Here is a 15,520-nt window from a genome sequence, read left to right as displayed (position 1 = left end):
CCCCGAAAAATCGAAAAACACTGCAAAATCAGCACAATCCCATTCCATCCATGCCCTCCATGATGTTTAAGTTCAAGACAGCCCACAGAAAGACTAGGCCCATGCTAGACTCAAATACCCCTGGTGAAAAGGCCACAAGTACAGCCCCAAAAAACGAAAATCACTGAAAAATCAGCACAATCCCATTCCATCCATGGCCTCCATGATGTTTAAGTTCAAGACAGCCCACAGAAAGACTAGGCCCATGCTAGACTCAAATACCCCTGGTGAAAAGGCCACAAGTACAGCCCCAAAAAACGAAAATCACTGAAAAATCAGCACAATCCCAATCCATCCATGCCCTCCATGATGTTTAAGTTCAAGACAACCCACAGAAAGACTCAGTCCACCCACCACTGAGTACCCCTGGGCAAAAGGCCCCAAAACAGCCCAAAAATCGAAAATTCCAAAATTTTAGTTGCAGCAACTGTAATGTCCCAAACAAACTTACTTGTAAAATTTCTAATCCAACAGTGATCCAAAGAAAGTCAAAAAGGCCTCAAATCCAAATATCCAGCAGCATCCACAAAAAGTAATCCTTCCAGCTCCAGATCCAAATGAAAAGTGACCAGGAGATGGACAAAGCACTGGGAGGAGCCTGCTGGACAGGAACAGGAAGTTGAAGACTGTGGGGCACTTCCTTCCTCCCACCCCCCTCCCCCCCCTCCCCAAAATGGACTCCTCGCTAAAAAAGTGCAGGCAAATGTCAACCTAAGGAGTTATTCAGATAAAAATCATCATTTCAAGAAGGTTTATGCTGCTTGCTGGTGGATTTCTTATGCAGAATTGCATATTTGATATTTTCGCTTCTGCGAGATTGTTGCTGCTCGCCGCATCTCAAATCTCGCAATTGCGAAGTACCGCGAGACGTGATCTCGCCGTACTCGCGTTGACAAACTCTCGCTGTGCAAGTTGGCAAGCCGCGATGACGTAATCGCGCTCGCCAAATTCCCGCGGGATCACACAGCAAGATCCAAAATGGCGCAGCACTCGCAAAATATCGAGAAAAACAACTTGGCAAACGATGATAAACGCAGCGCGCCGCAAAAATTGTATCACCAATGACGCGAGCCGCAAAAAAAATCCGCTGCGTGCGAATTTTGCAGGAAATTCGCAAATCTCGCGGATTGCGAATTTCCCAAAAATCCGCAAAATCCGCGAGCGTAACGGATTTTCCGCCCATGCTTAGTGCAACTGCAGCTTAGTTGTCCCATCAACAACTTCCACCTACTCGATGACTTCCAATCTGGATTCAGGTCAGGACACAGCACTGAAACCACCATGCTCCACATCGTCGATGATGTCCTCCAAGCCCTTGACCAAGGCAAAACCTGTCTCCTAATCCTCCTAGACCTATCCTCTGCCTTCGACACGGTCAACCATGGGAAACTTCTCGAGCGTCTAAAACTTAGGATGGGACTAGATGATACTGTCCTTGAATGGTTCAGATCCTTCCTCCAAAACCGATCTCAGAGATTCCTACTCAACAGCATCCTGTGCGCTCCCTCTTCGGTCACAGTAGGAGTCCTTCAAGGCTCAAAGCTGTCCCCAACCCTCTTCAACCTTTATCTAGAACCACTTGCCGAAATCCTCCGCACCGCAAATATCTCCTACTAGATGTACGCTGTTGACAGTCAGATCTACATCAAAATCTCATCACTCGAGGAGGTTCTCTCCCTGAATGAGGCCCTGAAGCAGACCGTCCAATGGCTCGCCTCCAATCAACTCAAACTCAACGCAAAGAAAACTGAATTTCTTCTCATTTCCCCTCCTAAAACCGACCCCGAAACTCAGACTTGGATTAAGACCATCACAGTCTTAAACTGTCCACCGACCATTGTGAACTCAGCCAAATCGCTGGGAATAACCTTGGACTGCAACTTGAACATGCAAGACCACATCTGCTCGATGGCCAAATCTGCCAGATTCCACCTGAGCTATCTATGGAAACTGAACCCTTCCTGGACGCTCCCGACCTAAAAATGGCAGTCCAAGCACTAGTCATTTCTAGACTGGAATATGGCTGCTCCACCCTCGCTGGCTTACCCAAGATCTCTCTAGCACCCTTAAAAACCTGCTCAATGTGGCCGCCAGACTACTCACCAGCACAAGGAAATTTGATCACATTTCTCCACCCCTGAAAATGCTGAACTGGCTTCCTCTTGATGCCGGAATACAGCTTAAGCTGGCATGCATCACGCACAAGGCCTTACACCCGAACTCCCCTGCATATCTGGCACAGAAAATTGTGTTATCTGGAGGAATCAGAAACTCACGATCCGCCAGAGACTTCCTACTCCAGCCCGCACGCTTTCGGAAAAAAAAACGTATTATCGGGCGTTCACTGGTGCTGCGCCTAGAATATGGAACTCCCTCCCACCGACATCAGAAGAATCCCATCTGTTGCACGTTTCAGAAAGGAGGCCAAATCCTTCCTCATGAGTAAATTCCTCATCTAAACCCTGTCCCATAACCCCAATATTGCCTCCTTCCGTCGATTTTTCGCACCACCGTGAAACCCGGGGCCTATCTTCAGCAACTATAATCTTAACCATACTTTGTATCCTTCCTTCCCTCCCGTGTCCTCTGCTACTGTAAAGCTAACTGTACCTTGTGTTCCTTGCACCCTCTTGTACTCCAGTGATTCCCTGCCTTTTGTACAACTCATTCACTACGTAAATTGCTCTGAGACCCTAACGGGTCAAGTTTGCGCTCTATAAAACACAAAAATAAATAAATAAATAAACAGGTGACCCCCCTCAGGGATAGATGAGGTGCATGGCAAACTAAAGATACAGAGTGAATTAGACATCATGAAAAAGGAGGTTTCAGCCCAGAAAATTTGCATGGCCCCAAACACTGAGCACCTCATGTAAATATCCAAGTTAAAATATGATAATTTACATAGCAATAGTTAACGTCATACAATTTTAATATGTGACCAATGTGTGGTTGTGTGGGAAGGGGTGTGTCAGGGAAGGCGGTGTTACACTGCAGCTGGCATATGCTTTTCCCCTAACATGTTGACTCAATGGGGCTTTACCCTTTCATTTGATAATATTCATACCCTGTTATATTTGAGACTCCAGAATGCTTCGCATAAACAAAGCACTGACTATGTAATACCTATATGATAACATCTACTTTGTAAATTCTTCTAACAATGTCAACATACATCTGATTGCCAATGGTGTCTGTTTAAATGCATGAAACTTTTTAAAAATTCAATAAACAAATTTAAACAAAAAAAAGGAATGGGCAGAGTGGAGATGCCGCGCAATAGGGACTGTTCATAAACCAAGAAAGACGCATCACATACTAAATGGTCCATTAAAACATGTGAAATACTTGTGTGCTGATCTGCAAAGACAACACACCTGCCACCCACAGCAGTCCAAGACATGCCTGTGTGTGTGGGGAAGCTGTCTCAGCCAGGGCTGACACACACAACAGGGGGGTTGAAACCCATAGGGCCCGATTCACAGAATTAACTTAAGACTCAATCCTAAAATTACTACTATTTTGGTATTCACAGAATGCACTTACTACTTTTGTCATTCACGGAATGAACTTACTACTTTTGGTATTCACAGAAGTTAGGATTTTGTCTTAAGTCTGTCTTAAGTCTGTCTTAAGACAAACTTAAGAAAAAATCCTAACTTCTGTGAATACCAAAAGTAGTAAGGTTATTCTGTGAATGCCAAAAGTAGTAAGTGCATTCTGTGAATACCAAAATAGTAGTAAGTTTAGGATTGAGTATTAAGTTCATTCTGTGAATCGGGCCCATTGTGCCCAATGGGCATTGAGTTTGTTCAGAAAGTGTTCTGTATAGTATTGGACTGGGAATTAGGCCAATTGTGCATTAGTCAATGGGCCAGTGCACCAAGGTCACCTGTGGGAAAACGGTTTTGGTGCCTTTGTAAACCACACAAAGAGATTGACTTACTTCCACAATCATCACCAGGCCACTTTAATGTTGTGCCAGTATGTTGTCTGCTGCACAGCTGTGCTGTAAATTGAGGCTGGGGGCCAGCCTTTGGGACATATTCACCTAGGCACCCTGCATTGCGTGCCTTGCCAGAAGCAGTGTTTACTCCCCTACCCGCCAATCACTTTCAAGTCATGGGAGGTTAAGGGAGGTTGCGTAGTATGTCGGGCCTCGTAGGGCGGCAAGTCACATTTTGCCTGTCTAACCTACCCCACATCCCCTTGATCAGCAGCAGTGTGCCTTTTGATATATCCCTTGTCAGGGAAATGCACAGAGGCTACAATGAAAGGGATGTTTACGGAATGTGTGCCAATGACTCGGAGAGTACCCGAGCATCATTGGGATCGCAATCCGATACTAGTTCTATAGCATGTTGTGTATGTCAAATCAGGGAATGTCATCATCAGGGAGTTACAGTCAGTCTGCTAAATACTAGGAGTAACACACATTTAACATTGGAACCAGAATGCCCATAGTCACATTTATGTATGTATCACAAAGTGAATCTATGAGTCCACCACAACACACAATGAAACTTAGCATACAATGAAACTTAGCACGACGACAGAACTCCAATGAACTCACAAAATAATGTCTACAGAGACATATTCACTGGCACAATGCCAGCACATACTTCAATCTGTGATATAGGCTAAAGCCCAAGATCTGAAACACATACAAAGACCACTAGATCTCATGTCATAGGAAGTCACATTGCAGGAAGTGACATAATTCATCTATATTACCATGCCATTTTCAAAACACCAAAGAAGTAGTACATGGTGTACTCTAGATTGCTGGCAAATAAAATACAACATGTATAACTCACACAGGAAAGTGAAGTCAAAAGCAATAGCTGATCTACCAAGTAGCAAGACAATTCGTTCACCCAGTCAGATGGATAACGTAGGCCTAGCTTATTTACTATCTCACACCTCACTTTACATAATTCACAAATTGTTGACATATCAATACATGACAAAAACAACAAATTGACTACTTCAATCCAACCTGAACATCCACTCCCCCATCAGACTAATCACACAGTCCCACATCCTATGTCATGATGAGTACACCAGTGTCATAACAGGTTATAATAGGGAGACACAATCAGAATGGGATGTTGGATGTGTCAGGAATAACAACATGGAAAGGACCCAGCACAGATCCAGAGCAGGACTCAGACAGATTAATCCCTTACATACAATCACTAACATGCACACAGGTCAGATAGTATGCACAACACACTCAAATACATAAATGACACTACTATCTTGGGGTATACTATGGTTTGCCAGGCCAGGTCAACACGCCCCTGGAGGACCTGTGCCATTCAACCACTACTGTTCACTCAGGCCAGCCAGCAGGGCACTGTTGGGTGTTAGCAATGTACAGTGAAGAAATTGCTACACTGTTTGTGTGTGTCTCCAATCACTCAAGGTGCCCCAAGAGATATACAGTCACCTGTGTCCAAGTAAAAGCTCATAGGCATTAACAAGACTGTGCGGGTGGCTGTCCAACGCATGACTGGTCAATGTGGCAGTGTGCAGAATCCCTCTGAGTATCTCTTGTACCAGCCAGCGGGGTGTTGATCACTGCACGTGCTGCCAGATCAAGTGCAGGTAGCTTCAAACCATACATGAATCAGTAAACGCCCACCATGAGTTCAGGGTAGGGATGTATGTATAACATAACATTTGCCATTTGACCGATGCCCGGTGGAGCTACCTGTTAGCTGAAGAGGAGACGGGCTATGGATCCCCCCTTGGCTGTCACCTACCCAGCCGGACATTGGGCAGACATTCCTTCGTCTCTCTGTCGTATCTCCCTCCTACCCCTTCACCCTACCCCTTTCCCCCTCTACGCTCCCTTCTTCTTGCCTTCTATCACTTTAATTTTTTTCTGTTGAGACCCAGCTATTTGACCAATGCCCGGAAGAGCTATCTGAAAGCTGCAGAGGAGATGAGCTGCGGATTCCCCCTCGTCCGTAACCTACCCAGGCGGACCTTGGGCAGACTTTCCCTTCGTCTCCCTGTTGTATCTATACCCTACCCCTTTCTCCCCTACCCTTATCACTCTATTTTCCTTTTCTTCTATGCTCCTTAAATGTTTTTACTGGTATCATTGGTAATATGTAACTGATGTAAGTTTGCAACTATGTGGAACCTTATGTACAGCACACTGATACCGTTGGGTCTAGCCAGGGCTATATAAAACTCTTTAAATAAATAAATAAATAAATAAATAACATAAGTATTTGTAAAGCGCACGTTCACCCATATGTCTCTTGGCGCTGAATAACAGATGTTTATTGTTACCCAACTCAATGGTACTAATTTTATTGACCTCAGATGGATGAAAGGCTGAGTGGACCCGCCAGGATTTGAACGTGAAGCATGAGGTCGAACACAGGCCTCAGCAGCGATCCACCAGACCCGGCTGGACCATAACAATGCACTGTGAACACCTGTAGCTTGTAACAATGACAGCACACTAGAGTTAGTGCTCTGTTGCTGGGCTCTATAGTCATTGGTATTTGTGAGGTCCTGTGCAGCTGAACATGGGCAGCATCAGCCCGGACTGGCACAAAGCATCCACCTCGAACTAAACAACTCTACACCGCTTCTGGTAACAACAACTGAGAGTCAGACTGCTTGCATGAAGTGAGCCAATAAGGGGATTGTTGCTGTGCATTGTCTAGCTGAATAGGTATACCTTCAGCTGTGTCACATGAGGGGGCCTGAAGGGCCTTTTGATCACCAAGTACAGACAAATGTTGTACACGCAGAATGTACGAACATGACTTGACATTGCTAATCCCAATCAAGTCACCTGAAATATTTGTGACATTACTTTGTGCACATGGTTGAGTCCAAACTCACTTCTATGTTGTCAAACTCCATATCTATCCAGGTGCATTGATGAGACAGTGATCTTCCTGTACATTACAAACATATGCAGCATGTTTGACAAAATCTGTTGTACTTTGCAACACTTGCACTATTTTGACATCTGAAAGAATGAACCATGTTGAACTATGGTATCTGATAAAGAAAACTTTGTGACTGCATGTCGCAGTCATAGACAAAACCAATGCTGACATTGACATCTAACCAAAATAACCATATCAATGAAGGATACATACTGATCAAGTACTCGTACCCCATGGACCATATGCAAACCGCACTATACCTACACCATTACATACTTACACCACATATCACAAATGAATACCAGTTAAGCAGAAATCCATTTAGAGGACACAGACATTTGAAAAACTAAATACAAAGGGTCAGAGTTACAATAATTGGCGCATCCCCAGGGATGCGCCAGTTATTGTGCGCCGTAGCTCCGCCACCCATGGTGCGCCGCATTTACAATGCGGCGCACCATGAGGCAAAAATGGCACAGATGCGTGTTGCATCTGTGCCGTAAAGGTGGCGCATTGATGGAGTTGTGTCGCAAGCGCGACACAGCTCCAGCAAGGCTCGGGGGTGCCCTATCTGTCCAATGCTGCGTCAAGACTTACGCCTGCTTCAAGCAGGCGCAGGGTTTTGACGCCGCATTGGCCTAAAAGTGACTGAGTGAAATCTTGTAGATTTCACTCAGCCACTTTTGCGAGGCGCACCTGCCCCGGAACGCCCACCCTGCGCCGGAACGCCCACATGTGGCGCAGGGCTTTACAACGTGAGGCATCTGCCTAGATGCGTCACGTTGTAAATGGGACGCAGGGATAGGTACAGAACACTGTGCCAAATCAAAAGTCATTGCCATTGAGAAAACATCAAATCTTCTAAGACCGTAAAAAAGTTGTCTACCATTGTAGGTGAAAGTTGGATTACCTTGTTTAGAAGATTAATCGCACATAGATGTGACGAATCGCCGTCAGCAGTGGTCGAATTAGCAATGTTCATAGTGGATGGTACCTGTGTGCCTGTTTCCTCTCGTATCTCACCGTCAGCATTTTGCGTCTGTGAGATCTCAATGAATGCCGTCATCAGAATTGGTAGCCGCTGGGGACAACACTGCGCATGGCCCGTTACCGGTTCAAGCAAAGTATCAACATCCGTTGGCATGACTGATGGGAGTGTGAGACATAAGTCTAACATGCATTCTTCTCCGCATAGCAGGCAGCGTAGAACAGGTAAGATGCAATCTTGACAAATTGGTCTGAATGACAGAAACCATGTGGTATTTAATTCTCGTAGACAAGGTAGTCCCAAAATTTGGACGATGCGCTCACGACACTTCATTGTCAGTAGAGTTGTCTCCAGGAGAACTGGGTGTCGCTGGTGAATTGGCTTGCCATTTCGCAGCAGTTGGAGCAAAAATAGAATCCCTGTAGCGCGTCCCAAAATGAGAGACAGTCCGCCAAACACTGAGTGCACTAAGTTTGGAAATATTCCTAGGACTGCTTCAAAAGGTGCTAACAGTCCAGAAAAAACGGTCTTAAATACATGTACCATACCACTCGTATCAGATATGTTTAAGATACAACTTAACATTTCTGAAAAATGTACAGGGCAGTTTGTAGTTAAGAGGGCATGTATCTCGGCAGAAGTCCTTGCAACTTGTAGATCATAGGTCTCTATGGCCGAGGTCCGTGGCACAATGTTTTGCAAAAGAATTGTTTTCATTCTGCTTAAAGTATCAATTCGTATAAAAGAGATGTTCAGTGAAGACCATAATGGTGACTCCCTGTCTGTCTTGGTCTTTGGAAACAATACTTGCATACAGCAAGTGACCCTGGCTGACAAAGTTACTAGATAGGGTAAACCTGGCAACATGCCACAGGAGCTGTGATCGTTCAACATGAGGTAACTTTCATTGGAAAGTTGTCCAAAAATTGGATCAATCACTGCAGCTGGTGAACCTTGCAGGTGGCAGGATAAGTTGTTAGAGGAACCATCGCAGGCCCCGTGTAAATTCATACCCTGTCAAAGGAGAGAAACACTTAGTGCGTTTTCACAATTTTTACCACTAAGAAACACTTCTCTTCCCCCACTCCAACATCTGTGTGTGTATGGTAATTCCCAGGATGTCTTGATGTATTCTTTACCCAACCTTTCATATGTGCCTGCTGGTATGTGTTTTGGCCAATACTGAAAATGGAAAAATGTAACAGGCAGAGTGATTGTTCCATGTATAATCCATTCAGTTGCTGGCTTTTCAGCGACTGTAAATGGCAATCTTTCCAGTTTTTCAATGCTCAGCACCGTATAGTCTGCTCCCCTTTGTGCCAATTTGATCCGTTTATCAGTGAGATTAAATTCTGAAAACAGTGATGTAGTATTGATTAAACGCCAAGGCACATAGCCTGAACGTAGGTTTTGTAACGTCCAGCTAATAGCATGATAGAACGTAATTGCGACTGACCATGTTGCAATATGACCAAGTCCTGTTCCATTATGTCTATGGCAGAGTATACTATGCTGCCAAAGAATATATCCTAGATGACAGAGTGGTTAACCCATTGTCAACTACAGAGAAAGATTTCTCTAAATTAATAGAATACCGGCGTATATAAAACATTTATGACATTTTTTTTTTAGTTCCTTGTAAGAAGTCCCTAAGATCAGCGCCATCTTTAAGTTAAGATAAGTGTTGTTTTACATCCTTGAGTGTAGATCTATGTAACCATTCAAGGCACAGTTTCCCTACACTGTATGTTGTCACTATTCCTAGATGCTGTCTTTGAACATATCTTGGGTCTGGCCTAGTGAATGTGAAACCTAGTGTTTTGTTCAGGAATCTATCTTGACAGTTGTTTGTGGCTGTAGGCCAGATCAATCATATATTCCAATCTGGATCTGTTCTGTTGTGATGCAAAATAGTATGTACGTTGACCTCCCCCTCTGAAGTTTTACTATCAGGTGTAGGTGTCGGTATGGACGGTTTGTTCAGGGCTTTTATCTTGGCTAAACCAAGACTAGACATCTGTTGGACAGTGTCATTCAAAAACATAATTTGCTCAGGGATGATACAGGCTCTAAACATAGCTTCTATCCCCTGGACCTGCCACTCGTTTGTGCCCCAGACAGTTTTCGTCTCAATGTTGTCTTTCCAAAAGTCGAAACCTAGTTTAGACAGTTGGGCATAAAAGGCTGCAGAATAAATCTGTGTTGTATTGGTCAACATAATTTTCATTCCAGTTTTGCTTACATTCTTAAAGTAAAATGATTCAGCATTTGATACATTGAACCCTGAAAAGTACAGAAATTTCCTTGCAAATGTTTTTGAGCTACCATTTGGCGGCGTAGGACAATGTTCCCATTGGTTATACATTAATACATTTCTAGGATTTGCAGATTTGTGCAAGAAATGATGACCATAGTGATTATAACAGTACATTTGTCCATAGTCTGATGAACCTTCTAAATATTCATGATTAATGAATACTGCAGACATTTCTAAGTCTGACATCATATTATTAACAGTCTCGAAGTCCCAATCATCAGAAAAGGTACTAGATGAAACAAAGTCACTTAATGAAATCTTAAATTGGTGTGGAATCTTCAACCGCTCCGATGGGCCAAAAATGTCATAGTCAGTTCTGACCCAAGCTATACCCCCAGGTATAGGAATGGCTGTGATGTTCACTGATGACAAGTCTCTTTGTCACAATGGGATAATTTGTGTGGCTGGAGTAGTAAGTTGAAGTTCTTACTTGCTGTGTCCATTTTGACATATCGTCCATTTATCAGCATTCCAAAAGTTATTATCAGAGTCAACCAAAGTAGAAGAAAAAGTACACCCAACATAATCCAAAGTTCAATCCTTGATGAAACTAGATAAGTCTTTTCCAGGAGGTGAAGAAGGTCTGTGTGTTGCTTGTTCTTTGAAATTTCTTTTCGCTGGCGTCATTTCAGGTTCGATGGGATCCTCAGAAAACGTATCAAAGTTAATAAAATAGCCAGAGGCAGTTCTGTCAATTGTAGGGATTGCATCAGGATTGGTTGACATCGCTGGAACCACTTGATCACTTGTTACATTTGTGTAGTCAGACGCTACTTCATTGTAGACAGGCATTTCTTGACGAACTGTTATTTGAGTTTCAAGAGGTACTAGTTCAATAGCTTTTTTGCTTAGTCCTTCATTTCACACTGCAGATTCTTCAAAGGTGATAAGTCTCTCAGTTTGAAACTCTAGGATAGTAGCTAGATTAGGTCGCCTGTTACATTGACAGAGTCCACTTGGCCTACTGCTTATGATCGGCCACATGATGTGGTTTGACCAGGTCGATTGACACAAACCTGTTCTCCTTTTTACCAGCAAGGGGAGGTAGTAATACTGTTCTTGATCCGTGGATTGCTACGACAGGTACTGGTTGTCTGTATGAAGGCCCAAATTCCTTCTTGTCCGCGACCTTCTCTCTGACTAGATCCCCAAGCTTAGGAATCCAGACAGGCCTTGCTGGGATGGTCGGTTTGTCTTCAGTGGAGGTTGGCTTCAGGAACACGTTATTTTGTTTCGTTCTTATTTCATGTAAAACTACAAAATGGTCTTTGAAATCAAAAGGTTTTGGTCTACCACTGAAGTCTGACAATCGAGGTCAGCTACTAACATTCTGGTCCAAAAAAGGACTTCATATGGAGTGATTCCCCCTAGAGAACTTCTTGCCAGATTGTTAAGACTACTTTGGACACTTATTAGATATTTGACCCACCCGTCACCTGAGCCTAATACCTTAGCTGTTAAAGATTGCTTTATGTTACGGTTATTTCTCTCCACAACCAAATTTCCCTCAGGATGGAATGGACTAGAGTACCTCAATGCAACGCCCAATTTGACCATGGCATCCTTGTAAGCTCGAGAGCTAAACGCAGGACCCTGGTCAGAATGCAGCGTGACGACTGCGTATGTGCCGATAAAGACTCGCAAATCTTTTATAACAGTTCGAGCGTTAGCCAAGCGCTGAGGCCACATCCAAACAAATCTTGAACACTAATCCATTGCGACCATGATATATTTATAGTTACCAACCCTTTGTAAGGGACCGCAGTGGTCCAGGTAAATGCAAGCTAATGGTTTATCTGAAATCAACAGGGGCATCTGCGCAGGACGTTTCACAGTAGAGACTTTAATCTTTTGGCATACTTCACATTCCAAAACATAATTTCTGGTTTGTTTCCTCATGCGCGGCCACCAGTATCTCTGTTTTAATAATGACACTGTGGTGGAAACACCTGCATGTGCAGAGGTGAGCCCTTCATGTGCTGCTAGGATTAGTCCTAATCTATGTTCCATGTTTGGAATTACCCTATCCCCCACTCCAGGGATTCGAGCAAACGGAACATTGTTCGCATCAGTTATGTACAAGTATTTGAGTGGAAACCCTTTAGGTAATGTTTTACCACTATCTTTGCATGTAGCATTGACAGTTAGCATTATTTTGCCGTCTATTTTCATTTTTGAACGAGTGATTGCAGCTACGGAAGCCGTTTGCACAGCTGCCTTCGCTGCTTCATCAGCCAATGAATTCCCTGCAACAAGAACGCCATCACGTTGATAACTCAGCGTATGTATCATATGAGTGTTTTTTAGTCCTTGTCGTAACTGAACTACTTGTTCCCAAAGCAGTTTATGCTTAATTGTGCCACCTTTTGCATCTATGTAACCGTTTTGAATCAAGTTCTGCAAGTATTCATTGTAAGATTGGACACAATAATACGAATCGCACACAATGAGTGTGGGGAATTCGCGATCTGTATTTTCAAGTGCCATCTTGATTTTAGTGACCATTGGTCGGAATTTGCCATCGCGCCAGCGACCTTTAACGATCGCGCACGCCACACTATAGGCTTGTTTACCCTCCGTAGCGGGTTGAGCTAATCCGTCAGTATAAATTATACATTCATACTGCTCTAGAGGCAGGATTTCAGAAGGCAGAGGACATTCTTGTTCGTATTGTAGAAATGCTTGTGTCTTCAAAAAAGGGTCAAAAACATATTCAACTTCTGTTGCAGCAAGAGAATTAACCCATTGTATCCATCTAGGATGTAAAGCTTTAGCATTTGGAATGCTCGCTTTCGTCACTGCCTCTAAGGCAGGTACAGGTGTAATGACCATAATGCGCTTACCTTGTGCGATGGCTCTTTCTTTTGCTACTGCAGTTTGAACCGCTGTCAGAATTTTTTCTGTTGAAGTGAATTTCATTTCTGCTTGTGTGTACAAAGGTGATTTGTAAGCTATTGGTACTTATTCACCTTCGTTAAAAGTTAAGTACGTGAATCTGCATTGTCCTGGAATTATTCGGATCACTAAGTTGCGTACGTTTACGCATGTTTGCAAATGTTTAGTTGCTAACATGTCTATTTGGAGTGAATGCTAAATTTTTGTGTGTTTTTGTGTTCAATTTACTGTTTTAAAATCAGGTTTGATTAATTCGCGGAGAGGTTTAACCCTTTCTGCAATGTTTAGAATGTAAGTTGTCCCGAAATTTAGGGAACCTAGAATCGACTGTAAGTTTTTCAGTGTTTTTGGCAGTTGGAGCAGCTCACATTTCTCTAGAAAGGTATTCATTTGAGAATTAATTTGTACTGCAAATGTTTTGCAACAAGAGTTTAAATGTCCGTAATTCAAGACTAGACGATATGTATTGTCTGGTTTGGATACAGGAAACAGGGGATTGTTCATTGACGAGGTGCATGTTTCAATCACCCCTTGGTATTTAAGTTGATCTAATATCTCCCTGGCCTGTTTTTGTAGCTTCTTGCTTAACTGGGTACTGCCTTTGTGCAGTTGGTTGATTTTTTAACTGGATTTTATGGTGAGGAGAGTCCTCATCCCATCCTACATGATTTTTTGTATAATGCAGGAGCCTGGGCTACTGGCCATTTCCTGGCATAGGTATATTTTAAATGAATTGGAATGTGTTTTGAGAAGGCTAGCATAATGATTTCTTCGCCATGTGGGCACTCCCTGACAATTTTTGGTGGCCGGTCTTGTTCAGCTAGAAGAATGTCATAACCCTTAGAGAGTCGCTCCCAAAAGAGTGCTCTCACTTTTCTTGGTATGTCTCCCTCCACCCGGAGTGTTAATTCATATAACTTATGTGGAGAACTGACCCTGGTATCTGCAGTTTCAACTTGGATGAATTCATTCAAGTCCACTGTCTCCAGATAATGCTTCAAGTACTTGCAAGCTATGGTGACTTCTGCTGCCCTGTCCAACATTTTCTGAGCCCATTCCCCGTTCTTGAGTTGTGTCCTCAAAATCCTCGGAATGTCTGATTTTTAGACCTGCTGCCTACTTTTTGGTGAATTGAGTTTTCTTGTTTTTCTGAACGTGTTGATCGTCTTTGGACTTCACGCGTTCTTCCTTGTTTATGACCGTCCTCTTCTTTCGGATTTCTGTGACGAAGTCTGAAAGGTACGAGAGGAACGTGTATCAGTGTCTTGATATCTATCAGGTTTTCATAAATTATCCCTATTCCTGAGGTTATATCTTCTTTCAGAGGGCTCCTTTTTAGGAGACCTTCCTCTCGAATGAGAATGCTTCTCTTTAGAAGTTGTTTAGTGTATTCCCACTTCTTTTTAGAAGGAGTAGGAGTGTTTTAGTAAAGACCTTTTCAGGACTTTCAGACAGTTTGGATTTAACTGTATAATGCTACTAATCTTTGTATATTACTAAGTAATTGTTCGTCTGACATTGCTTCAATGTCAGGGTCAGGTATATAGCCGGCTATGGCTGACCATGTCTCTCCTGGTCTACCTAGTGGACCGAGCCTTGTAATGTGAATTAAATGTTTTAGGGCGCCTTTAAACCAGAGCTCATGCTCCCGGTAAGTTAATGGAATTTCAATATCCCCGAAAGGAATATATTCCTCTGGTGGTTCATCTTCTTTGTAGAAGTGAAACGTCTGTGTTACTGGATTTGCTTTGGGGAAGAATATCCATGAGTAGAAAACCTCTGTCTGGTGATATTCATGTGCCTCTATCACCAAAACTATCCTACCACCTATCGATGTTAGGCCATTGCTTATAAGTTTTATAGTGATGGCTTTCCTTAAATTAGGAGGAATATATGTAACATCCTCATCGGTTTCTTGGAAACCTGTATAGTTTAATGCTTGTACGGCTCCATCGCCTGTAGCTCCACCGGCCTCAGTGTTGTTGCCGTTATTCAACATTGTTTAATGAAAGTTTGCAGAGCAAGTTTCAAGGAAACAAAGATAAGGTGCCCAATATTTTGGAACACTGTATCCTTCAACGTTTAACAAACTAAAAAAGCCAATACATAGGATTTTTCGTCCTACTCAGCTATGGCGGATATTATCCTTTTACCCACTCCAGACGTCTATTGGAGTATTACGGAAAAAGGGGTCTCTGAGAAAAGCACAACTGAGTTACTTTAGTATCTAGCGTTAAATTAGTGCCTTACCAAATGTTGGACGCCATGTAGTGTAGTTCCTATATTTCCTAATAGGCTCTGCACATTGGAATATTATATCCTATAGATGTGACATAGGACTGAGGTCAGTATGTCTCGATC

The sequence above is a fragment of the Lissotriton vulgaris genome, chromosome 1_1, assembly GCF_964263255.1.
Source record: "Lissotriton vulgaris chromosome 1_1, aLisVul1.2, whole genome shotgun sequence".
In the NCBI taxonomy this organism is placed as follows: domain Eukaryota; kingdom Metazoa; phylum Chordata; class Amphibia; order Caudata; family Salamandridae; genus Lissotriton; species Lissotriton vulgaris.
Note: the sequence above shows the minus strand (reverse complement) of the source record.